Source organism: Heloderma suspectum, chromosome 5, assembly GCF_057233095.1.
Source record: "Heloderma suspectum isolate Gila_16-S chromosome 5, 16-S_ref, whole genome shotgun sequence".
Taxonomy (NCBI): domain Eukaryota; kingdom Metazoa; phylum Chordata; class Lepidosauria; order Squamata; family Helodermatidae; genus Heloderma; species Heloderma suspectum.
Window position 1 is genome coordinate 135,708,184 of NC_139462.1, and position 25,097 is coordinate 135,733,280.

Consider the following 25,097-nt stretch of genomic DNA (forward strand, 5'->3'; position numbering starts at 1 on the left):
ACTGTGGCAAATTCTGAAAGTGATGGGAGTACCAGACCACCTTACCTGTCTCCTGAGAAACCTGTACGAGGGTCAAGAAGCAACAGTAAGAACCAGACATGGAACAACCGATTGGTTCAAAATTGGGAAAGGAGTACGACAAGGCTGCATATTGTCACCCTGCTTATTTAACTTATATGCAGAGTACATCATGAGAAATGCCGGGTTGGATGAATCAGAGGTCGGAATTAAGATTGCTGGGGGAATTATCAACAACCTCCGATATGCAGACGATACCACCCTAATGGCAGAAAGCGAAGAGGATCTAAAGAGCCTCTTGTTGAGGGTGAAAGAGGAGAGTGCAAAAGCTGGTTTGAAACTCAACATTAAAAAAACGAAGATCATGGCATCTGGCCCCATCACTTCCTGGCATATAGAAGGGGAAGAAATGGAAGCAGTGACAGATTTTACTTTCTTGGGTGCCAAGATCACCGCAGACGGTGACTGTAGCCATGAAATTAAAAGACGCTTGCTCCTGGGGAGGAAAGCTATGGCAAACCTAGACAGCATAGTAAGAAGCAGAGACATCACCTTGCCGACAAAGGTCCGTCTAATCAAAGCTATGGTTTTCCCAGTAGTAATGTATGGCTGTGAGAGCTGGACTATAAGGAAGGCTGAGCGCCGAAGAATTGATGCTTTCGAACTGTGGTGCTGGAGAAGACTCTTACGAGTGCCCTGGACTGCAAGGAGGTCAAATCAGTCCATCCTAAAGGAAATGAACCCTGAGTGCTCATTGGAAGGACAGATAATGAAGCTGAAGCTCCAATATTTTGGCCACCTAATGCGAAGAGAAAACTCCCTGGAAAAGACCCTGATGCTGGGAAAGACTGAAGGCAAAAGGAGAAGGGGACGGCAGAGGATGAGATAGCTAGATAGCATCACGGATGCAATGAATATGAACTTGAGCACGCTCCGGGAGAGAGCGCAGGACAGGAAGGCCTGGCGTGCTATGGTCCATGGGGTCACGAAGAGTCGGACACGACTGAACGACTGAACAACAACAACAAATTGAGCTCCATCTATCTTGGTGGGGATGCCTCTTGGAGGTGTGGCTGTATAGGGGAAGATATTGGCCATATTTAATGTCCCAAAATTAAGGTGTATTGGAGTATTATTTTGGAAAATATAAAAGAGATGACAGGCAGAAACGTGCCTTTAAATCCAGTAGTGCTCATGATTTGTAATATAAGGTTTAAAATCTTGCAAGAAGATAGGGAAATAATTATTCAATTGCTGACGCAGCTAGAATAACCATCAATCATAGATAGAAGCATCAAGACACTCTTTCCTTAATGGACTGGATGCCAAGAATGTGGAAACTGATATCTGTGATAAAATTAACAGATATTATTAGGGTTACGGAAGAAAGACAAGGAGATAATAGATATTTTTGAGAGGTCGTCATTTTTTGTAATGATCCGGAATAAGGCACAAGATAATGTGCAACAGTATAAAATACTTGGGAAATTATAGACCAGTCTTAATTTTGTCAGGAAGATATAACTCTTAAGTGTTTAATAGGTATTAATGTGCATTTAAATATTTATAGGAAATCAATGGGCTTTTAGAATGATTGTTATTATTGCATCAGTATTATTGATATTGGAGGGACCGTGGTGGCTTAGTGGTTAAGACGCTGAACTGGAGACTGGAAGGTCGGCAGGTCAGCAGTTCGAGACCCGAGTGCTGTGGGATGGAGTGAGCTCCCGTCTTCAGTCCCAGCTTCTGCCAACCTAGCAGTTCGAAAGCAAGAAATTGCAAGTAGATAAATAGGTGCCGCCTCGGCGGGAAAGGTAACAGCGTTCCGTGCACCTCGGTGTTCAGTCATGCCGGCCACATGACCACGGAAGCATCTTCGGACAGCGCTGGCTCTTCGGCTTAGAAACGGGAATGAGCACCGCACCCTAGAGTTGGACACGACTGGTTGGGGACACCTTTACCTTTTTATTATTGATATTACCAAATGTAAATACATTAACATAGGGCTGTGCAGGGATCCCCCAATACAACTCAGAAGTCGCTTTGCAGCTTCCGAGGCTGGCCTGATCCAGCTCGGGCAGATTTGAGGGGCTCTGACCTGCCTCAGCCCCGAACCTGAAGCAGGGTTCGGATGGCTTTGGGTCCCCTCCCTGCGCAACCCCCCCAGCTCCTTACTTGGGCCACCGCCTCCTCTGCTGCCGCTGCTGCCTTCACCTTCTCCGCCGCCACACCACCGCTGCCTGCTCCGTTGCACCGCCACCTTCACTGTCTTCGCCTTCTTCTTGGCTGCTGCCGACTGTTGCTGTCTTCGCCGCCGCCATCTCCTGAGGCCTGGACGCGCGACGACTGGCCTTCTTCCAGGGTGTCACCATTTTTAAAATGGCAACCTCCTGGAAGTTCCAGGAAGTTGCCATTTTAAAAATGGTGACTCCCTGGAAGAAGACTAGTCACCAAGCATCCAAGCCTCAGGAGATGGTGGCGGCGGCGAAGACAGCAGCGGGAGCAATGGCAGAGAAGGCGGTGGTGGCGCAGCAGTAGAGAAGGCAGCGGCACAGCAGCAGCAAGGAGAAGGCGGCGGTGGCGGTGGAGAAGGCAGCTCAGGTAAGGACCTGGAGGCGCTGCGGGATATTGTATTGTATTGTATTGTATTGCATTTATATCCCACCTTTCTTCCATCATAGAACTCAAGGTGGCTACATGTGGTTCCCAGGTAGTCTCCCCTCCAAGCACTAACCAGACCCGAACCTGCTTAGCTTCAGCAAGGTGGCTGCCTCATGTGCCTTCAGACTATGACCTGGGACCACATGGGTGATGGGCCGGGTGGGCTGGGCCAGGGTGGTGCAAGCTCCAAAGCTCACTGAGCACTTTGGTGAGCCCCCGACCCACTCCTGGAGGGGGCACAAAGTGGCCCAAAGCGGCCTGCTTTGACTCGGGGTTCGGACCTCAGGCCAAAGCGGTGCACAGCCCTAATTTAAAATATTCTAGAGTATTTACTGATTGCTAACAATGTTTTTATTTACATCAAAGCTGTATAGTGTATAATATATATGAATGCAAATAAAGTAACTTTAAAAATGGTGATGGCCAATTCACACATGCGAGTCTCCACTGGATCATCGAAGGATGAACTTGCCTGTGACAACCAGCTCTCAGTTCCACTCTCAAGAACAGTTCTTGCAGTCACCAGGCAAGAGTTAGACATCAATCCTGGACTATAATGAGGCCACAATCTTTATTTATTTTATGGGCATTATTAAATCAACAAACACATGTGGGGGCAGAGGGCCACCATTTCGACAAACCTTGTTGACCCAAGGAGCTAACCTGGCTGTCTCTGCTGCATTTGCTCATTGGATGGTGTGAGTAGCCATCAGGGATTGCCATACAGGCCCCCTGGTGTCCCAGTGACAAAAGCCTTCAACAGCCAGAGCTAGTTAAATAGAACAAAAGGGAATCAGGACAAGGGCTCTTCAAATGGCTCAAGAACACTGAGAGAGGAGGAGGAGGAGGTGGGGCAGAAACAAAGGATAAAAGCCTGAATTCTGGAGGCACAAGGGAGAGAGATGGAAGACAAAGGAGGAGTGAAGAAGCTGTGGGAGGAACCCCAAAGGAACTAAGATCAGAAGGTACAAAAAGAAGTAGTAAACTTGGAAAGGCATTTGGTGGCTCAGTAGAAGGACAAGGACTGGAAACTGATGATTGACTGCTAGGAATGATAGGAGATCTTCCGTTACAGACAGCAGCAAACACAGAGATGCAAAAAGGCATGGATAAGAAAAGACATAGCCACTTTCTCAATAAACTCAGTAATGGTTCATCCTAACTCTGCAACTACTTACTGATCGCTTATGTAATGATGCAGGCAGCAGGCAATCTTTCTGATCCTGCAGGTACTTACCCATATTGCCCCGCTGGCATTCAGTCTGATCTGGAGGTCACTTACTTTGTTCAGTGAGCCTTCATCCGGGTCATGCATTCATCCTGGTCCCACATTTACTTTCCAGTATTGCTCTGGGCCTGTGAATACCTAAGAAATGGTCCTGATCTTGCAACAATGGGCTCAAATGTTCCTATGAGGTAACAAGGATCAATAAAATCTATTTATGTGGTCAAATTGTTCTTTTCAGATGACAACAGGGAGAAGTGACATGTTCCTCTTGATGAAGGAATGCTCCATGTGACAGGTGGTTAGCTCAAGGCTGGGGCTGCTTCCATAGTGAAGCCCTATATTTGAGTATATGGTGGGGCGAAATGTGGTTCCCATTTCCAGCAGCTGTCAAAGTCTGCTGGATGGTCCCTGCTCTGCCCCTATGCCACCACTTTCAGGCATGTGTAACACCCTTCCATGGGTGTTAATCCCCAACACCTCATACTGTTCTACTTGCCGTGGAAGGCATCACCTTTGCTTGTCTCCCTTCCCATTCCCAATAATACTACACACAATGTGGAAAATGCCAGTGACTACGTAATGCAAGTAAAGGTCATGTTGTTTGGAGGTGGGGGGAAAGGTGTACACCATCCTGCCTGAGAAGAGAGACACATTGGGATGCTTTGCAGGGTGGGTTTGTACTTCTTCCATCCTGGTTTTGTTTCCATGTTTTGTACTTCTGCAAACCTCTGGGTTACCCCAGGTTTGCTGATACCACCTTCTTCTATGTAGGTGATGTGGTTGTGTCTACCCAAGTATGAGCATTTGGAGACTTGAATCGGTATTAGAATATAGATGAGTTGGGGCCTGCAACAAAATGCTGTGTGTATCTGTATGTCATAGAATCGTACAAGAGTAGGGTTGGAAGGGGGCTACAAGACCATCGAGTCCAACCCCCTGCTCAATGCAGGAATCCAAGTCAGAGGATCCCTGACAGGTGGCTGACCAGCTTCATCAACGGTGTGGGAGAGCCCACCACCTCCCTAGGTAATTGGATCCATTGTCATATTGCTCTAAGGAGCCTTCAAGCTCTTCCTTCTCAGGTGGGAGGTTGCCCGAGGTCAAACTACATGTTATGTTAAGCATGCTTTTTAAAAAGTGAAAAGGAAAATCAGCTGATCAGCAGCTGTTGCTGGTGAGGAATGAAGATCAAACAGTGAATTGCAAAAGAGCAGACTTTCCTCCCTTCCCCTGCCCTGCAGCAGAATACAGAAAAGAACAGGGTGGGGTACAGCCCAGCTAGGAACTCCCCTGGAAGCCCCCACTCTCGGTGGTGCCTCCTCCCCTAGGTTCTGCCACTTCTGTGGGGGAGCGTGGGTAAGTGTGCAAGCACAAGGCAGCAGTGGCTGCTCCTACTTCCCTTCTCTTGCTCACCCAGTCTAGGCAGCGTGGCAGGACTGGACCCATAATGCTGCTTAGAGAGGAATCATGACCAGCCACTTCTGACTGCTCACTCACCCTCACTCTCTGGGAGGTGCAGCGTAGAGCAGGGGTGGGCAACTTGTGGGCCTCCAGATATTTTGCTCTACAACTCCCATCAGCCCTTGCCAGCATAGGCAGTGGTGGGAGTTGTAGGCCAAAACATCTGGAGGGCCACAAGTTGCCACCCCTGGCATACAGGGTGGCCATGGAAGGAGCAGCCACCTCACACTCCCCCTCGCTCATCTGCACTGTCTACCTGGGTGACACAGTTGTGGGGAGGGGCCAGCCTCTCCATTACACAAGGCAGTGAGAGAGGGCAAGGACGCAGGTACTCTGCCAAAGGAATTCTGCTGGTGCTCCTGCCATAGGATGATATTTCGCAACTAAAGAAACTTACTGCCACCAGCTGCTCAGCAACCCACCCCCTCAAAAACGTCCAAGAACATCCCACCCTGAAATCCCCCACCCAATTTGGGGTCTCCCTCAGGCCTCACACCCCAGTTTAAAAGCAAAAGTTAGCAACTGTGAATCTTCAGCTCTAAATGTACAATTTTCTCCCGCAGGAGGCAAAAATCACATTTTTAAATGCTCTCCTGTGTTTATACACACACACACACCAACTCCCCAGACGTAGAAAATTAGGGCAGACAAGAGCAGGCTGGAATAGAATCTGTCTTCCTAATACGTTAGGTTTTTACTTGTGAGGATTTGAAAATTTATATGTGGGAGCATTCAAAGATGACATCTCTCACTTGCAATCTGAAATGGTACAGTCCTTTCTAGCACCACAGGATTCTAGTGCCTCTTTGCTTCATATGTAGACCAGAACTTAATACGGCAAGTGGCATAGAGGAGCCCACTAGACAAAACCTTGATAAAGTTCCAAGTGCCAAATTAAGACTTACAATTCGTTTTAAAAGAAAATATCTTACAGGGTTTTTTTCTTTTGTAATTAATTGTTTATCAAAAGATTTTTACAGTAAGTTAATACTTCCTCCCCCATTCCCAGTTATAAAGTTGGTTAATAAAGGAGGTATATTAATAAGCCTCTGATCTCCCCCTGCCCCTTCCATTCCCTCATTTCTCCTTCTAGGTAACTGATATATTAGGTTCTGTTTCTTTAAAGGTGCATACTAAAGACACTTTGTTTTTTCTTATCAGTTTTTGGTGGTTGTTTTAACTGCTCTTTGATTTATTTATTTATTTATTTATTTATTTATTTAATTTATTACTCGCCCATCTGACTGGTCACCCAGCCACTCTGGGCGATGTACAACCCACCATAAAACAATTTAAAACAATAAAATTTTACCATAATTTTTTTTTTTAAATACCCTAACCCACCCCAAATGCCTGCCTGAACAACCACGTTTTTAATGCACAACAGAAGCTCATTAAAGAGGGGGCATGATGGAGTTCCCTAGGGAGGGAGTTCCACAGAGTGGGGGCCACCACAGAGAAGGCCCTCTCCCTCGTCCCCACCAGTCTAGCTGTCCTGGCTTATGGGACAGAGAGAAGGCCATCTGAGGCTGATCTTGTTAAGCGGCCTGTCTGGTGTTGCTGAAGGCGCTCCTTAAGATAGGCTGGGCCGGAACCATATAGGGTTTTAAAGGTCAAAACCAACACCTTGAATTTGGCCCGGAAAACAACTGGTAACCAGTGAAACTCCTTCAGCACTGGAGTGATGTGATCTCGCCGACGGCTGCCTTTAATCAGGCGAGCCGCCGCGTTCTGTACCAGCTGCAGCTTCCAAACCGTCTTCAAGGGTAACCCCACGTAGAGCGCATTACAGTAGTCTAAACGAGAGGAGACCAGGGCATGTACTACCGATGGGAGCAGATGGTCAGGAAGGAAGGGGCGCAGCTGCCGTATCAGATGGAGTTCATACAGCGCTGTCCAGCTCACAGCTGACACCTGAGCCTCCATGGACAGCTGGGAGTCCAAAATGACCCCCAGGCTGCGGACCTGGTCTTTCAAGGGTAGCCGTACCCCATTCAACACCAGGTCAACATCCCCCAGCCTCCTCTTGTCTCCCACCAAAAGTACCTCGGTCTTGTCAGGGTTCAGCTTCAGCTTATTCCTCCCCATCCAGCCACTCACCGTCTCCAGACATTTGGACAGGGATTCTACGGCCAACCTTGGTGAAGATTTGAATGAGAGGTAGAGCTGCGTGTCATATTTGAGGTTTCCAGACTGTGTGAAAACATCTGAACAATTTTGAGAAACACTCAGTCACTCAGTCCCAAATGCCTTTCTATATGCTTTTTTGCATTGGGGTTTTTGTAAGGCTTGTTAACTTTCCAGACCTTTTAAAGTAATTTATAGAAAAGTAGTCAATAAATCCTGTAATAAATTAATGACAATATTTTGGAATAAACAAGCCTATCCTTCCTGTCTGATGCAGAGTCCACTCACCTGGGTGACAAATGATCTGGAAACAAGATGTAATAGCAGTCCAGAGGACTCTAAAGAAAAGTACAGATTGACTACAACATGTGTTGCGTACCTGAAGGAATACTGAAACATAGTAATTACAGCCACATGGAGACCAATAACAAATATGTCCCACTAAGCATTCAAAACTGTTGATCCACTAGCAATTCTAATGGCACCTCTGTGTATGAAGAGACCTGAATTATTTGCCTGCAAATGAGCCAACATCTGTTACGTTCCAATGGTCTATATTTTCATTGACTTTAAAAATATCCTTTCACGGTATCAACACTGTCCTATGCAAAGCAAGGACAATAACATGTAATGAGCTTTTCCTCTACATCACCATTTAAGCTTCATTTTTTAAAAGCTTCTTGAACTTGATTCTCATTGGAGTACTGAAGTGGCTGCAAATAATGCAAAAAAAGAAGTGGGTACCGGGTTTTAACTGTCAAGCTGATGTTAAATAATGGTTTTTCCATTTATGGTAGACTATTATAAGATAATGAATAATTATGTTCATGTCATTCTAGCTGATGTGAAAATAACTCAGTCCCTTTGGGGTATACCGTGTCTCCCCATTTCAATCAGAAGGTCTAGGACTATGTGTGCTGAATGTCAGGTTTCTGGCTCATGCGGCAGGGGAGGAACCATTTTGATACACCCATGGGAGAGTTAGTCAGTTGATCTCAAGTATCTTGATATCCACTAATGAATCAAGCTTGCATTCTGCAAGTATAGACCATGTTTCTGAATGCTTCTGGAAATGCCTGCACCAAATCCAAGCCTGAAGACTCCACAACTCCCACAAGCCAACATTCCATCCATGTACAGCTTGGTGTGCTCTGTGCTGGAATGCTCGCCTGTGTTATGATGTAAATTCAATGTCCCCAGTTTTCATTCTCAGATATAAAAATGTCCCCCTTTCAGTCTTTTCTAATAATCACCAGTGGTGCAGTGGATAATTTTGAAGTGCAGGCGCTCATCATAGCCACACACACCTCAAGGAGACTCCAAAAATTCAGTCAGCTGCATTGATCTATATCAACAAACCAATTCTAGCAGTTGGACTAGATACTCACTGAGGTCCCTTCCAACTCTATCTCCTCCAGGAGCAGGTCATTTGTAAAGCTAATGGGTCTTAATTGACCAAGACCAAGTGACCCCAAAATACTTTGCATTACCACAGGGAACAATATATAGTTATTGCGGGGAAAATATTTTTCCCCAGCTGTGAGAATTGCAGCTAAGCTCAGAGGGAGCAGGGGATTTTCAGGGCATGGCAGTCGATGTCAACACATTTTTTTAAAGGGCTGGAGCTGCATCTCTTCAAGTCCTGGCACCACTACACCATTGATCATCACTACGTCTTGGCTAAATTTCAGCACTCGAGTGCATTTTGAAGTACCTTACCCATTTTGGAGAATATCTATTCTCTGTCTGAGGGATGGATTAATTATAATATCCCACTTCTATATGTGTACCATGTTTTTTTTTTTGGCTTCCTACATGCCCCTGGAGCTAGGGAGAGGCTTACATAAGAACATAAGAAGAGCCCTGCTGGATCAGACCAAGGGTTCATCTAGTCCAACATTGTGTTCACACAGTGGCCAAAGAGCTGTCGGCCAGGAATGCTTAAGCAGGGCATGAGTGCAACAGCACCCTCCCACCCATGTTCCCCAGCAACTGGTGTACATAGGCTCGCTGCCTCTGGTACTGGAGGTAGCACCTAGCCATCAGGACTAGTAGCCATTGATAGCCTTATCCTCCAGGAATTTGTCTAATCCACTTTTAAAGCCATCCACATAGGTGGCCATCACTACATCTTGTGGTAGCAAATTCCATAGTTTAATTATGCGCTGTGTGAAGAAGTACTTCCTTTTATCTGTCCTGAATCTCCCACCCAGATCCTAGTATTTTGAGAGAGGGGGAAAAATGTCTCCCTATCCACATTCTCCACACCATGCATGATTTTGTCTACCTCACACACTCAAATGTCTACCTCTCAGACTTCCCTAGCACCCAGGACGTCTTAGGTTATGTGTGTGCCAAATTTCAGTTTTCTGGGCAGGGAAGCACTTTAAACACTTTGGACCACACAGTTTGAGCCCCCTGCTCTGAGGTGAAAATGTGCAGTGTTCAGAGTGAGTGACCAAGCTAGTCAGCCAGTGCATTTCAAGCAGCTTTAGAAATGTGATATAATACATAGTGGTGACTGGTGACACAATTAATGGGACAAACATGGGGGTGACTAAGCTATGATAGAGGATGGAGGGCCTTCATGCCCTTACAACATCAGGCTGCACTTTGTTTGTTTATAAATTTATGAGTCACCTTTTAGCCCAAATGTAAGGTGACTTACAATTAAAACGTAAAACAATTTTAAAACTTTAAAGTATTACCAGCAGCAGAATTAAGAGCAGGAGAGAATCTTAAAAATAGGGGGCAGACCTAAAATGCTAAAAATCCATATGGAACAAGGAATGTTTTAATAGCCTGCCTAAAACTGAACAAAGAAGGGGTCAGCTAACTTCCTTTGGGAGAGAGTGCCACAGGCTGCCACAGAGAAGGCCCTATCCTGTGTTCCAACCAATCTAACCTCTCTTGGTGGTGGGACATGCAGAAGGGCATCTGAAGGACATCATAAACTCCAGGCAGGTTCATATGGGAGGAGGTGGTCTTAGGCAGTTGCTAAGTGGATAGTTGCCCTGGCACACGTGCAGACTGCTTGTCATCAACAGGGGTGAACATACACCCAGCAACTGTATACTTGCATAATACTGGCTGCAGCGCCCCACAGCAGCACCACTATCTCCTGGCACCAAAGGGGAAGGCTGGGAAGGTAACTTACCCCCGCACACACATCACACACACACACACACACACACACTGCCATGCTGTGACTGCTGGCCATTTTGCCTAACAAACTGCATAATCGGATGGCGCTATGTATATGTAAACCTACCATTTAACTTCATTTCTCTGTCATTCAAAACTATAAAGAAAATGTTCACACTTGTGGAATAAAAGCATGAGCTAGTTATAGCCTCTTAAAACAAGAGAGCAAGACAGCGTCTGGGCGGCCATAGGACAGTTTGGATTCCTGGATCTGAGGGTGGAGACCCTGCCCTGACTTGGACCCAGGAGTCTGAGCTCCCTGCCTTCTGACCCTCCCAGCTGGTGCAGAGAGAACTGCACTGGCTGCCTCTCTGAGTGACCTCAGAGAGAAGGGAAAGGGAGCATTCCCAGGGGAAGGGAGGGGACTGGGAAAGTGGAGATATGCACTATCCCCAGCCCACCCCAGCCTCCTTCCCTACCCCTCCACAGAGCCCTAGCTAGTCAGGCAAAAATGCCCGTCTAGCATAAATGCAGAGTGGGAGAAGTGCAGTGGTGACGATTGCCTCCACACTTCTTCTGCTATGCATAGGATGCCCGTCAGACTCCGAGTTCAGAGGCTGATCGGCATCCGGATAGGATTGCACCCTAAAGCAACATTTGCTCATCTTAAGCCATGGCTGACTGAAGTCTTTGCACTCTCTTCCTAAAAGCATAGTCCAGAGAAAACGATGAACAACCAAGTCCGCAGGCCTATGCACACTGCCTGTGAGTAACATATAGAATCATAGAATAGTAGCGTTGGAAGGGGCCTACAAGGCCATCGAGTCCAACCCCCTGCTCAAGGCAGGAATCCAAGTCAAAGCATCCCTGACAGATGGCTGTCCAGCTTCATCTTGAATGCCTCCACTGTGGGAGAGCCCAGTACCTCCCTAAATAATCAGTTCCATCGTTGTATTGCTCTATCAATCAGGAAGCTTTTCCTGATGTTCAGCCAGAATCTGGCTTCTTGTAACTTGAGCCCATTATTCCATGTCCTGCACTCTGGGATGATCGAGAAGAGATCCTGACCTTCCTCTCTGTGACAACCTTTCAAGTACTTGGAGAGTACGATCCTATCTCCCCTCAGTCTTCTCTTCTCTCTTTTTTTTAAAATACTTTTTATTTATTTTGCCTTTATAAATGAAATAAACAATACCAACAACCTGATCAATAACTACACTTTCCCAACAATGCAATATTCTTATGAGGACACAACAATAACAAAAAGAAAAAGAGGAAAAGAAAAGAAATTTTCCTTTTTCCTTCTTTTTCTTCCCTCTCCTCTTTTAAAGGGTTAAATTTAAACTCCAATACCCACGGGCTTCAGATGCCATTCTATTTGAAAAACTATACCTATATCACTAGCAATATTACAATTTAATAATCAGCCTTACATTTCAATATCGTATCATCAATCTTATAACAAGAAAGCAGGCCTACAATTCATTCCCAGTAACCACATATTGCTCTTAAGTTAAAATATAATAGTAATAATAAAGCTTAACAATTCAACCAACCAAAAATCTTACTGCGTAATCTTATAGTGATGACGATGGTGGTGATGATAATAGTAATAGTAATAGTGATTTAAAAAAGATGGAATTATAATGTTATATAATAATAAAGCTTAAAAGCAACCTTACAACAATCAGTGATATATTTTATACTAGATATATAAATGAGTGTGCACAATACACCCTCAAATAATATATTTAAATACAGCATATCATATCTATTTTGGAAAAAGAGAATGTAAAGAAAAATAAAAAAGAAAAGAAAAATGAAAAAAAGTAAACGAATATATGTATAATCAGATATCTTCTGGCCTAGCCTGAATCATGTAGACTAAACATATGGGGCTGGAACAGAAATCTGACGCATTTTTACATTCAGCCATGACTCCGCCATTTCATGATTTAGGAACTTCTTCATCTGACCTTCAGAAACAATGCAAAATGTAGCAGGATATTTTAAATAATATTGTAAGTTCATTTGTTTTGCCATATTCTTCGCCTTGATGAATTGCCTTCTTTTATTTGCCACCTCTTTGATGTAATCTGGAAACAACATAACTTGATCTTGTTTCCAAAAAAGACTTCCACCCTCTCTTGCCAAATGCAGGATATAATTCTTTGTGGAGACTCTTGCAAATTGGACTATAATCATATAGTTAGTCCCTTTAGCATTTGGCACACAAAATGCCTGCTCAATATCAAATAAATAATCAGATGGCACAGGGAGTATCTCATGCAAAAACTTGTCCACAAAGGTAGGCAAATTTACATCACTAGGCAGATTTTTAATCCCAATAATACATACATTGGATCTGTGCATGAAGGCCTCCAGTTGGGAAATTCTGGCAGAGATATTTTTGAAAAATGCTTGTGTTGTAGTTTCATTCGTTGTGAGCCTATCTTGTAGCTCGTTAACTTTCATCTCCATTTTTTGCCAGGAAGCATTAATTAAATCCACAGCTCCTTGCAGGGCGGTGATGGAATTTTGGATTAAATCCAACCTCTTGGCTTGCTCCGCAAATTGCAAAGATAAAGTTTTTATCAAAGTAAATAATTCTGCTATATCTTCTGTTCTCGGAGCTTTTGGCAAAGGAGGTATGGGAGGAGTGGGCAGTGATGCAATCCCCTTCCTTCTCCTCAGTGTAGCCATGTTTCTCTTCAAACAAATCTTGCAGGTCCTCAAATATTCTCAAATATTGTTGATATTCTTAAACCATCCCTCAGGTGTTGTTGATATTTCTTAATCCATATATTACAATGGAACACATCAGCCCTGTTTTCTCCTATTAAATAGGAGTTTCAGCACAGCTTTTTGCGATGGTTAAGCTCTAGGAAGATGATCCTGGAATCCAGCCCCCCCCCCCCACTGCCTCGTGGGGAGTACTTTTCTCCAAGATGTTATCCAGATGCTGCCTTGCCCCCCTTTAATTCCAGGGGGGAGATGAAAAGGTTTTTCAACCTTTTAAAAAGCTGTTCGAGATAGCATCCCTCAGAGACTCCGCTGGATGCTGCGAGGGCGACATTGGTTCTAACCGGAAGTCCTCAGTCTTCTCTTCTCAAGGTTAAACATGCCCAGTTCTTTCAGTCTCTCTTCATAGGGCTTTGTTTCCAGTCCCTTGATCATCTTTGTTGCCCTCCTCTGAACCCTCTCCAGTTTGTCTGCATCCTTCTTAAAGTGTGGTGCCCAGAACTGGACACAGTAGTCCAGATGAGGCCTAACCAGTGCTGAGTAGAGGGGAACTAGTACTTCCCGGGATTTGGAAGCTATGCTTCTATTAATGCAGCCCAAAAGAGCATTTGCCTTATTTGCAGCCACATCACATTGTTGGCTCATGTTCAGCTTGTGATCGACAACAATTCCAAGATCCTTCTCGCTTGTAGTATTGATGAGCCATGTATCCCCCATCTTGTAACTGTGCATTTGGTTTCTTTTTCCTAGGTGCAGAACTTGGCATTTCTCCCTATTAAATGTCATTCTGTTGTTTTCTGCCCAGCGCTCCAGTCTATCCAGATCACTTTGAATTTTGTTTCTGTCTTCCAAGGTATTAGCTATCCTACCCAATTTTGTGTCATCTGCAAATTTGATCAGCATTCCCTGCACCTCCTCCTCCAAGCCATAATGTTGCAGAGCACTGGGCCCAGGACTGAGCCCTGCGGTACCCCGCTTGTTACCTCTGCCCACGTTGAGAAGATCCAATTGATAAGCACTCTTTGAGTCTGATTCTGTAGCCAACTGTGGATCCACCGGATCGTTGTTTCATCTAGCCCACTTTGAGCTAGTTTGCTCATCAGGATATCATGGGGTACTTTGTCGAAAGCTTTGCTGAAGTCAAGGTATATTATGTCCACTGCATTCCCACAGTCCACAAGGTAGGTTACTTGATCAAAAAGTGAGATCAGATTCGTCTGGCAGGATTTGTTCTTGACAAATCCATGTTGGCTTCGAGTCATCACTGCATTGTTTTCAAGGTGCTTACAGATGGATTGCTTTATCATCTGCTCCAGAATTTTCCCAGGGATTGATGTCAGACTGACTGATCTGTAGTTCCCAGGTTCCTACTTTTTGCCCTTTTTGAAGATAGGAACAACATTAGCCCTCCTCCAATCATCTGGCACTTCACCCATCCTCCATGATTTCTCAAGGATAATAGACAGCGGTTCTGAGAGTTCTTCTGCCAAGTCCTTTATTACTCTAGGTTGCAGTTCATCTGGCCCTGGAGATTTGAACTCATTCAAAGTAATTAGGTGATCCTTGTAGGGATGTACAAAACCCCACTTACCTGGCTCCGCCGGGTTCCGCTAGGGGGGACGCGCTCCGTCCCTCCCCCCGGAATCCTCGCTGGGGCGGAGGCACTCTGCACCTCCCCCCGGAATCCTGGCCAGCCGGCTCCGCTTCGTGGGGATTCCGCGGAGCTGCCAGCCGGCTCTGCCAGCAGCCGGACATCCGGCCGCTGGCTAGCAGGGATGCAAATGGCGGCAGCCGTAGCCACTGCCATTTGCGTCCCCGTATTCAGCCGTGATAGGCTACGTAAAGACTTATGTAGCCTATCATGCCTGGGTTAAAAAAAAAAAAAACAATGTGTACACAAATGGCAGCGGCTATAGCCGCCATTTGCATTCCTTATTTTTGGCCGTCTTAGTCTACGTAAATATTTACGTAGACTAAGATGGCGAAAATAAGGGGGAACGCAAATAGCCATTTGCGTACGTGCATATATAGCCGCCGCCATTTGCGTACATGTGTGTGTGTTTTTTAACCCAGACATGATAGGCTACGTAAGTCTTTATGTAGCCTATCATGAATGGGGGGGGGGAGATTGCAAATGGCAGCGGCGGCAGCCAGTCGGAAGACCAGCCACCGCCTCCACTGAAGCTGCTGCTGGAGCCGCTGCCATCTGGAACATCTGCCCCAGGTAAGTCTCATCTTGGGGGGGATCCGCGGGGGGTGGGGGGGTGGCAGGCCATTCTGCCACGGAGTTCGGGGGGCCGAATGCACTGGCGTTCGGCCTCACTGAGATCCGAGGCGGAATTTTCTGACATCCCTAGTTCCTTGACCATATGCCTCAAGCTGCAATCCTGCCCCTTCAGCCTGTACTTCGCCTTTGCCGGGGGGTTAGGAAACTTCTTTCAGGAGAAGACTGAGCCAAAGTAGGAATTGAGCACTCCTGCCTTTTCTTTGTCATGGATCATTTTGCCATCCTTATTTAATAGCTGAACCACCATTTCTTTCCTCTGTCTTTTACTATGCACATAGCTGAAGAAAGCCTTTCTGTTGCTTTTAGCATCCCTTGCTAACCTCAGCTCGTTCTCAGCTTTAGCCATCCTGATGCCATCCCTGCAATTCTGTGCTACATGCCTGTACTCTTCCTTTGTATCTTGGCCTTCCTTCCACTTCCTATATGTGTCCTTTTTAGTTTTCAGGTCATCTCTAAGCTTTTTGTGAAGCCACACTGGCTTCTTCCATTGTCTTCTGCCTTTTTTCTTGTTGGAATTGTTTGTAATTGTGCCTTGAGAATTTCCTTTTTTAAAAACTCCCACCCATCTTGGACTCCTTTTCTCATTAGAGTCACTTGTCATAGGACCTTAACTTATCATTGTTCTGAGTTAATTAAAATTGGCTTTCCTAAAATTCAGGGTATGCATTTGGCTACACTCAGCTTTTGCTTCCTTTAGAACCAAGAACTCAAGTATAACATGGTCGCTTTCCCCCACAGTTTCTGTAACTGCTACTTTATCCACTAAGTCATCTCTGTTGGTTAGGATCAGGTCCAGGATAGCCGATCCTCTAGTTCCTTCCTCTACTTTCTGTAGGAGGAAGTTATCCGCCACACAAGTCAGGAATTTCCTGGAGGGACCATGTTTTGCAGAATTTGTCTCCCAACAAATATCAGGGAAATTGAAGTCCCCCATTACTACTACATCATGCTTCCTTAAAACATTGGCTATTGGCTTTTCAAAAGCTTCATCCTCATCTTCTCCTTCATTGGGTGGCCAGTAGTAGACTCCGACCACCAGGTTCCTTTTATTCTTTGCTCCATTTATTTTGATCCAGATGCTCTCGATGGGGCTACCAAGCTCCTCCTCCTGTATTTCTGTGCAGAGACATGTATTTTTAACATATAGTGCAACTCCACCTCCCTTTCTGTTCCTCCTGTTCCTTTTGAAGAAGTTATATCCTGCAATTGCTGTATTCCAGTCATGGGAGTCACCCCACCAAGTTTCAGTTACACCTATCAAGTCATAATTTCCCTCCCGTATTAAGAGTTCAAGTTCATTCTGTTTGTTTCCCATACTCTGGGCATTAGCATATAGACATCGAATACTATGTGTTTTACAGTCTGGCTTTCTTCCTACATGTTTCTGAAGACTATTATTGGGTGCTATTAGAGCTGTTCTCTCCATTGTGGTGCATGAGCCTTCATCCATTGTTACCCCGTCCCCCCCGTATGCCAAACACATTCATCCTAGCCTTTGTGAAATGCAACCCATCCCTGTCCATCTTCCAGGAAGTATAGCCCGTGGTCCCAGAATCTAAATCTCTCACACCAGCACCACCTTCTGTAATGGCCCCAGGAGTGTAACCAAGTCACCTGTAGTTTTAGAGGGGCTTAGAGATCCATAATGCTTGGCTTAGGCTTATTATAAGTGCAATTTCCTTGCTAGTGGGCCTCTGAGCATATGAGATGAGCCAAAGGTCGATAGTGTGGCCTCAGCACATTCCATTCTAATGAAGGCTAGTATCTTATCAGGGCCTAGGATGTGCCTGAGAAGTGAGGCTGTGTTTATGCTGAGTTACAGGTGGCTGTGCTAGGCAAGTTCTGATTGTTTTTCCTCTGCACAACAAGTACGGTTAGCCTATGCTGGGAAAGCTGCAAATGAACGCTAATTAACGTTTGCTTCTGTCATGCTGCCTCACTGCTGACATGCATGGTATAAAACCCATTTTATCCCATGGCTCTGGGTTCAGAGAAGCTGTCTGATCCAACCACTGGGTACGCCTGTGTGCTGTAAGTACACAATAAAATCTCATTTTAAGCGAACTTGGATCTGGCTTATCATTGTCTCTGCACCTCCAAACCTTAGTAGCCCATGGCCGGGGCGTACACCTTCGTAGCCAGTCATTCACCCAGAATATTTTTCCCCCTTTCTATCCCTCTGGAAGGATGGATGAGAAAACTATCTGGGCTACAAAATTCTTGAGTTTCCTTCCCAAAGCTTCAAAGTCTGACGTGATTTCTTCGTAGCTCCGCTTGGCAGTATCATTTGTTCCCACATGGATGGGAAGAAAGGGATACCTGTCAGTGGGCTTTATGAGTGTAGGCAACCCTTCAGTCACGTCTCTAATCCATCCTCCTAGGACACAGCATATCTAGCAAGTCCATGGGTCTTTGCGACATACTTGACATGCAGCAAGGAGTCTACCACTACTACTACTCTTCTCTTTTTCTTGTTGTAGGCCTTGGTTTCATTCCCTCTGCTTGACTGACCTTCAGCCTCTTGCTCGCTGTCATGTATGTTCCCCTGTAATTCTTCCTCTGCAGGCTGTCCTCCAGTCTCATTTCCAGTTACTGGAAAAGGTTCCATAGCTCAGCTGCTTCCACTGGTGTAGAGTGGCTTCTAGTTCTTCTGCTCCTGTCACTCTTTTCCAAGGAGTATCCTCTACTTCATTTTTCCTCACTTCAGCATTTTCCTCTTCTGCCTCAGCTTGCTGTTGCTCTTCTAGCTTCTGTTCTTCACTTTGCTGCAGTAGTTCCACCATTCTGTCCAAGAACTCTTCGTGTTCTCTTATTCCCTGGAGGGTTGACACTCACCGCTCCAGTCCTCTTACTTTTTCTTCCAGTAGCATGATCAACTTGCACTTCTTACACGTGTAGGCCATGTTGATCTCAGGCAAGTAAACAAACATTGCACAGACCTTGCAGGTCACCACCACTGGAGAGTCTTTTCCTTCCATAGTCTCTATTCTCTTTATGTTTCTAGCTTTCTGGTTATACTGGAATTGCCTGTGCTTTGTCCTCTGTTCACTGGAGGTTAGCAACAGAGTCCCACTGGTATGGAAGTGTGTGTTATAAGAAAAAGAAATTTTAAAACATCAGGACATATTTCTGAGTAGGCATTCATAGGATTAGGCTGCACATCCCATTTATTCCTTGAGTTCCACTTCTTTACAAGTTTTCTGGTGTTATCACATTATGACAGATTGTGATGCACCATCTACAGAGAAGTGTGGCAACCGCAGACTTCTGGTCGGAGCCAATGTCACCCTTGCAGCATTCCACGGAACCTCCACAGGATGCTATCTCAAACAGCTTTTTAAAAGGTTGAAAAACCTTTTTATCTCTCCCCTGGAATGAAAAGGGGGGGCAAGGCAGCATCTGGATGAAGTCTTGGTAGATTAGTCCTCTCGGAGAAGCAGCAGGGGGGTTGGATTCTGAGACTACCCTCCCAGAGCTTAATCATTGCCAAAAGTTGTTTTGAAACTCCTTTCTAAATAGGAGAAATTAGGGCTGATGTGCTCCATTGTAATTTATGGATTAAGAAATACCAGCAATATCTGAGGAATGGTTTAAGAAATATTAACAATATTTGAGGATATTTGAGGACCTGCAAGATCTGTTTGAAGAGAACTATGGCTACAGCAAGGAGAAAAAAAGGAAATGCATCTCCCCCTACTCCCCCTGTACCTCTTTTGGCAAAGGCACCGAGAACCGAAAATATAGGGGAGTTATTTACTCTGATAAAAACTTTGTCTTCGCAATTTGCTGAACAGGTTAAGAGGTTGGATACAATTCAAAATTCCATCACCACCCTGCAAGGGGCCGTGGATTTAATTAACACTTCTTGGCAAAAAATGGAGGTGAAGGTTAACAAGCTGAAAGATAGGGTGGAAGTGAACGAAACTGTGTCACAAGTTTTTTTCAACAACCCTTTTGTCAGAATTTCTCAACTGAAGGCTTTTACACGCAGGGCAAATGTACGTATTATTGGTATTAAGGATTTGCCTAGTGATGTAAATTTGTCTACTTTTTTTGTCTACTGTAGATGAGCCTTTGCATGAGATACTCCCTGTGCCATCTCATCTGATTATTTACTTGATAGTGAGCAGGCATTCCATGTGCCAAATGCCAAAGGGACTGGCTATACGATTATCATCCAGTTTGCAAGAATCTCCACAAAAAATTATATCCTGTGTTTGGCAAGAGGGGGTAGAAACCGTTTTTGGAAACAAGATAAAGTTGTTATTTCTGGATTACACCAAAGAAGTTCCTGAGAAAAGAAGGCAATTCATCAAGGCGAAAAATCTGGCAAAACAAATGAACTTACAATATCACTTAAAATATCCTGCTGCATTTTGCATTGTTTCTGAAGGTCAGATGAAGTTCCTAAATCACGAAATGGCGGAGGCATGGCTAAATGCAAAAACGTGTGAAATTTCTGTTCCAGCCCCATGAACTGGAATCCATAAACATGTTTTGTTAACTGACTATGTTTAGTCTGAATGGCTCAGGCTAGGCCAGAGTTAATTGCATATATATATCCGTCTGCATTCTCTCATTTTTCTCTCTCTTTTAAAAAAAAAAAAAATCCTTTTTTTTTTAATGGATACGACATACTGTACCTAAATATACTGTTTGAGGGTGTATAGAAATGTGCACACTCATTTATATATCTAATATATAAAGTAATATATTTATAAAATATATTGCTGATTGTTGTAAGGTTGTTTTTAAGCTTTATTATCATTTAACATTGTAAAATTTATTAGTGATTTGTTATTATTATTATTTATCCTTTTTAATCTCCTTCCTTTTTATTATTATTACTATCATTATTATGAGTGGCTAGTAAGATTTTTGGCTGGTTAAATTGTTAAGCTTTACTATTATATCTTAATTGAAGATCAATATATGGTTACTGGAAATGAATTGTAGGCCTGCTTCCTTGCTATAAGACTGATATATGATTAATCATGCTGTATTGAATTGTAATATTGCCAATGTTACAGGTATAATTTTTTTAAGTAGAATGGGATTTGAAGCCCATGTGTATTGGAGTTTAAATTTAATCCTTTTAAATAATGTTTTCTCTCCTTTTTGGTTATTGCTGTGTCCTCTTAGGAATATTGTATTGTTGGGAAACTGTAGCTACCGATTAGGGTGTTGGTACTGTTTATTTCATTTATAAAAACAAAAATAAAATAAAAAGTATTCTAAAAAAAGAAGAAGTGTGGCAACTGCAGAGAATTTACAAGGCACATATATTGGCCAATAAATCTTTATTTAAACCAACACTGTAACATAATATTCTCAACAAAACCATGACTTACATTTGTAACATGCTACTATTGACATGCTTTTTGTCGCTTCTATGATGAAGGAAGAAAGTTGGAATAAAATGTTACTGATGATGTCCTTATTTGTAGCTACCATAAATTCTGGGTTTGTTTGGGGGGTGGGGTGGGGGTTGTATTTTGCAAATGTTATAAGTACACGTTCCAAAGTTCTAGATTTTCTTTGCCATAAAACTATAACTCTCAGACTTATGAACATATTCTGTTGTTCATAGACTTAAACCATTGGTTCATCTGATACCATCTTCCGTGACTGGCAGATGATCTCCATGGTTTCATGCTTGGGCCATTCCCAGCCCTGCTACCTGAGATCCTCTCACTAGAGATGCTTGGGAATGAAACAAGGATCTCCTGGTACTCTGCCATTGAGCTACAGCCCCTCTCCTAACATTTGAGCAGGTGTCAGGATTGCTTCTGGGCGCAGGGAGATAGTTAGCAGCTCAGATTCAGAAGAGGAGCAGCCAGAACTGGGGGAGGTTTTTTCACAGGCCAGTTCAGATATGGATAGGCGTGCTTCTCAGGTTACCAGCTCCCAGATGGCTGGGCATAAAACCTCATCCTCACCCCCCTCTGTGAGAAACAGCGAGCAGGAGGAAGAGGAGCTTGAGGTCTGTGACCTAAGGGACGCCAGGCGGAGATGCAGAGCTAAGAGGGAAACGTCAGGGGTGGAACTTAGACATTCAAAATGGTTAGTAATACGTGAGAGGCTATGCAGGAGAGCAGCAGGCGAGGGGCGGAACCTCCTTCTCTAAGTTAGCCTAGTCAGACAACTGCCCTTTCAAACTGCGGGCAACTTTCATTTATTCCCATTTGAATCCCCTGGAGGCATTCCTTTGCAGCCAGAGAGTTTTCAAGGATTTGCATCTGTAATGAACCAGTGAATAATGAATTAAAGGCATGAGACTGAAGCCTCTCTTTTTGTGTGTTTTGAGTGCTGGAGGAGGGAGGGAGTCAAGGGAACCCTGACAGCAGGAGCCATCTCTACTGATATAATCTGCGTAGGACAGCCCATTGCGAGCTGGTTCACACATGCATATATATCATTTGCCATCATCATTTCATTGTTCACCATTTTACAGCTCTCAGACAAAGGTATGTACTACGGATCCAGTTGGGGGTGGAGCTTGACAAGCTTTCATTGGCTCAGTCCCCTGGGCTCTGTTCCAACTTCCGCCAGCTGGCCTGAGCCGGTGCAATGAGTTGGGCCAGCTGAAAGAATTTCCATAAATATTTTTTTGTGTGAAAAAAAACATTTCTGCAAATTACAGCTGTACACTGCACAAATTTGCATAATTTGTGCAAACTGCAGCCAAAAAATTCACAAATTATGCAAATGTGCGCAATTTGTGGCCGTAATTTGCACAAATTTCTATTATAGCAAATTATGGCCAAGAGGGGAAAAAAATGCATTAGATGTCCCCAGAACTCAAGGGAACCATACAGCTCAGCTCGCAAAAGCAAGCCAAGTCAGATGCAACAAGGAAGTTCGGCGAGCCCAAACAGGGCCAGATTTCCTGGTGACAGACATCCCTAGTTTGAACATTTTAAGCAGAATACTGTTTGAGTGGAATCACCCCTTGCTCTCCCAATTTCCATTCTCTACACCAGGGGTGGGGAACCTCATTCTGCCGTATGGTCAAATTAAATTTCGGAGAAGCTTTTGGGGGCCACATTCCAGTGGGGGCCAGGGCTGAAGGCAAGGAAGGTGGGGCCAAAGCATAAGAGATAGGGTGAAAAAATTAAAAAATGCCAGCATACTGTAGCATAAAGCTCTTACTGTCAGTAACGAAGCCCTAGGAGAGGCATTTCAGCCTTTTAGAATGGGGAAAAACTGCACAAAAGCCAGGAAACTACCCAATGATCAGTGGTTGTAAGAAACGGAAAGGGGGCCAGGGGAAAGGAATGTGGCCATTTGAGGAACCCCAGAGGGCTGGACTGAGCCACCAGCAGGGTCAAATTTGGGCCCCGGGCCTGAGGTTCCCCACCTGTCAAGGGCTCCTTGGAGGGCTCTCTCAGTCTAATCCAGTAGCCAAGTCCAGACACAGACAAAGGGATTCTTTTCAAAGCTTTATTCTTCTTTTATAACTTAACAACTCTACAGGTAGCAACTAGATCTGAGCAGCAGCATCCCTATGCCCTAAGTTGGAACAGTTGGTCCCCATTTGAAAGGCAATTACTGGCAGACCCCTGAACTTAAGGACTAGGGAGAATCCCTCCCCTTTTCCCTTGGATCCTCTGGGCGCAACCGTTGTTTGAGCGCCAACCGGGCGCTACGCCTCCTTTCCGCGCTCTTCATTTGGCGCTGCTCTCTGCGTCTGCACCGCGCATCCAACCAGTCTGCTATCGGTGCTGGGTCACTCCCTGGACTGCTTTCTAATCTAGGAATGTTGGTGGGAGGAATCTCTGTCAGCTGTGGGCCCTGGGAAAAAGGGGCGCGCTCCTCTCCCAGGAGCGACTGCTCTTCCTCCGAATCAGAACTACTCTGGGATTCTATGGGCTCAGTGTCCACCCTGACACCACCTTTGCTCTACACCCTGCTCTTCTGGTAAAGCAGGAATAGATTATAGCCTAATTGATTACAACTTGCAACCTTGTATATTCATACTTTTTTGCAGGTTGTGCCACACAAGCATGGTAGGTTAAAGCATCTTGCTGGAGAAGTAGAGAATGCTGAAATTGACACAATATATGCATCAATGTAGAATTCTAAAACCATTTAACATGAATGATCATGAGCAAACAGACATATTTTTAAAATATAGTAGATAACAGTGCCACAAGAAGAGCATTACAAATTAGGGTTGAAAATGTTCATTAGTTAATCAACAAAAGCTTTAGTTGATTAATCACGTAGGGCCAATATTTCATCAATGTGTGAGACTTAATGGCAGACTTATGGAGACTATTTTGTTTCTAGTGTGTTACTGTGAGTGGGAATGGAAAAAAAATTAAAAATAGCCTCTCTAATTGGAGTGTTAGAAGAAAGGGGCTGGAGTTGATGCAAGGTATTTCTTCATGCATGCAATTTACTCTGTAATGCTCTCATTGTCTTGCTTGGTTATATAAGATATGTGGTAGAAAAATACTGTCAAGAGTTAGTCATTAACCTAATTGTAACAGCAGGAATTGAATTGGGATATAAATGGAAATCTGATAATGCCTTTTAATTGAGGACAAGATAAAAATAAATGGGAAGATGATATATATAGGGAAATGTACTTATTAAATTAGATTTTGGGAGGCAAGAGAACATAGGAATAAAGTAAAGAGTTACTTTGAAAATTGGAACCTTTTTTATTATATTAGAATGTGCAATGAATGAGCTATTTGAAATCTCATTTTTTAATTCTGTAAATTACATCTGGTTTATATGATGAACTGTATTTAAACACTACTGAAATCTTGTATTAAAAGATTACCTTTCCTTCTAACAATGAATGGTAGCTTTTATTAAATTGTAAGTTAGATCTTGCTTCCGTCTGTATCTTGAAAAGACACTTCTATTTTAGGTTTGGCAGAAGACCTAAACCCAGTTGAATGTTGATCCACTGTCTTTTAAACATATGCTTATTCGTGTTCACTGTTTTCAATTTCAATTGCATCATAAAGCAGCAAGGACGTTGCATCACATTATTAATGAGAACTGATTAATAAAAAAACAAGAACTTGGTATAGATATACAGAAAGATTCATCTTGGATTCTTCATATCGGAGATAAAAACAAATAGGTTTTTGCTCAGCTAAGCTGTTTGACTGAGGTAGGGATGTACGAAAGTCACTTACTTGTTCGCGGATTATGTTGATGGTGGGGGGAGGCATTCCGTCCCTCCCCCCGGAATCCTAGCCGGCCGGCTCCACTCCGCAGGGATTCTGCGGAGCCGCCAGCCGGCTCCGCCAGCAGCCAGACATCCAGCCGCTGGCTAGCAGGGACGCAAATGGTGGCGGCCGTAGCCACTGCCGTTTGTGTCCCTGCAGTCAGCCATGATAGGCTACATAAATGTTTATGTAGCCTATCACATCTGACTTAAAAAAACAATGCGCTATGCAAATGGCG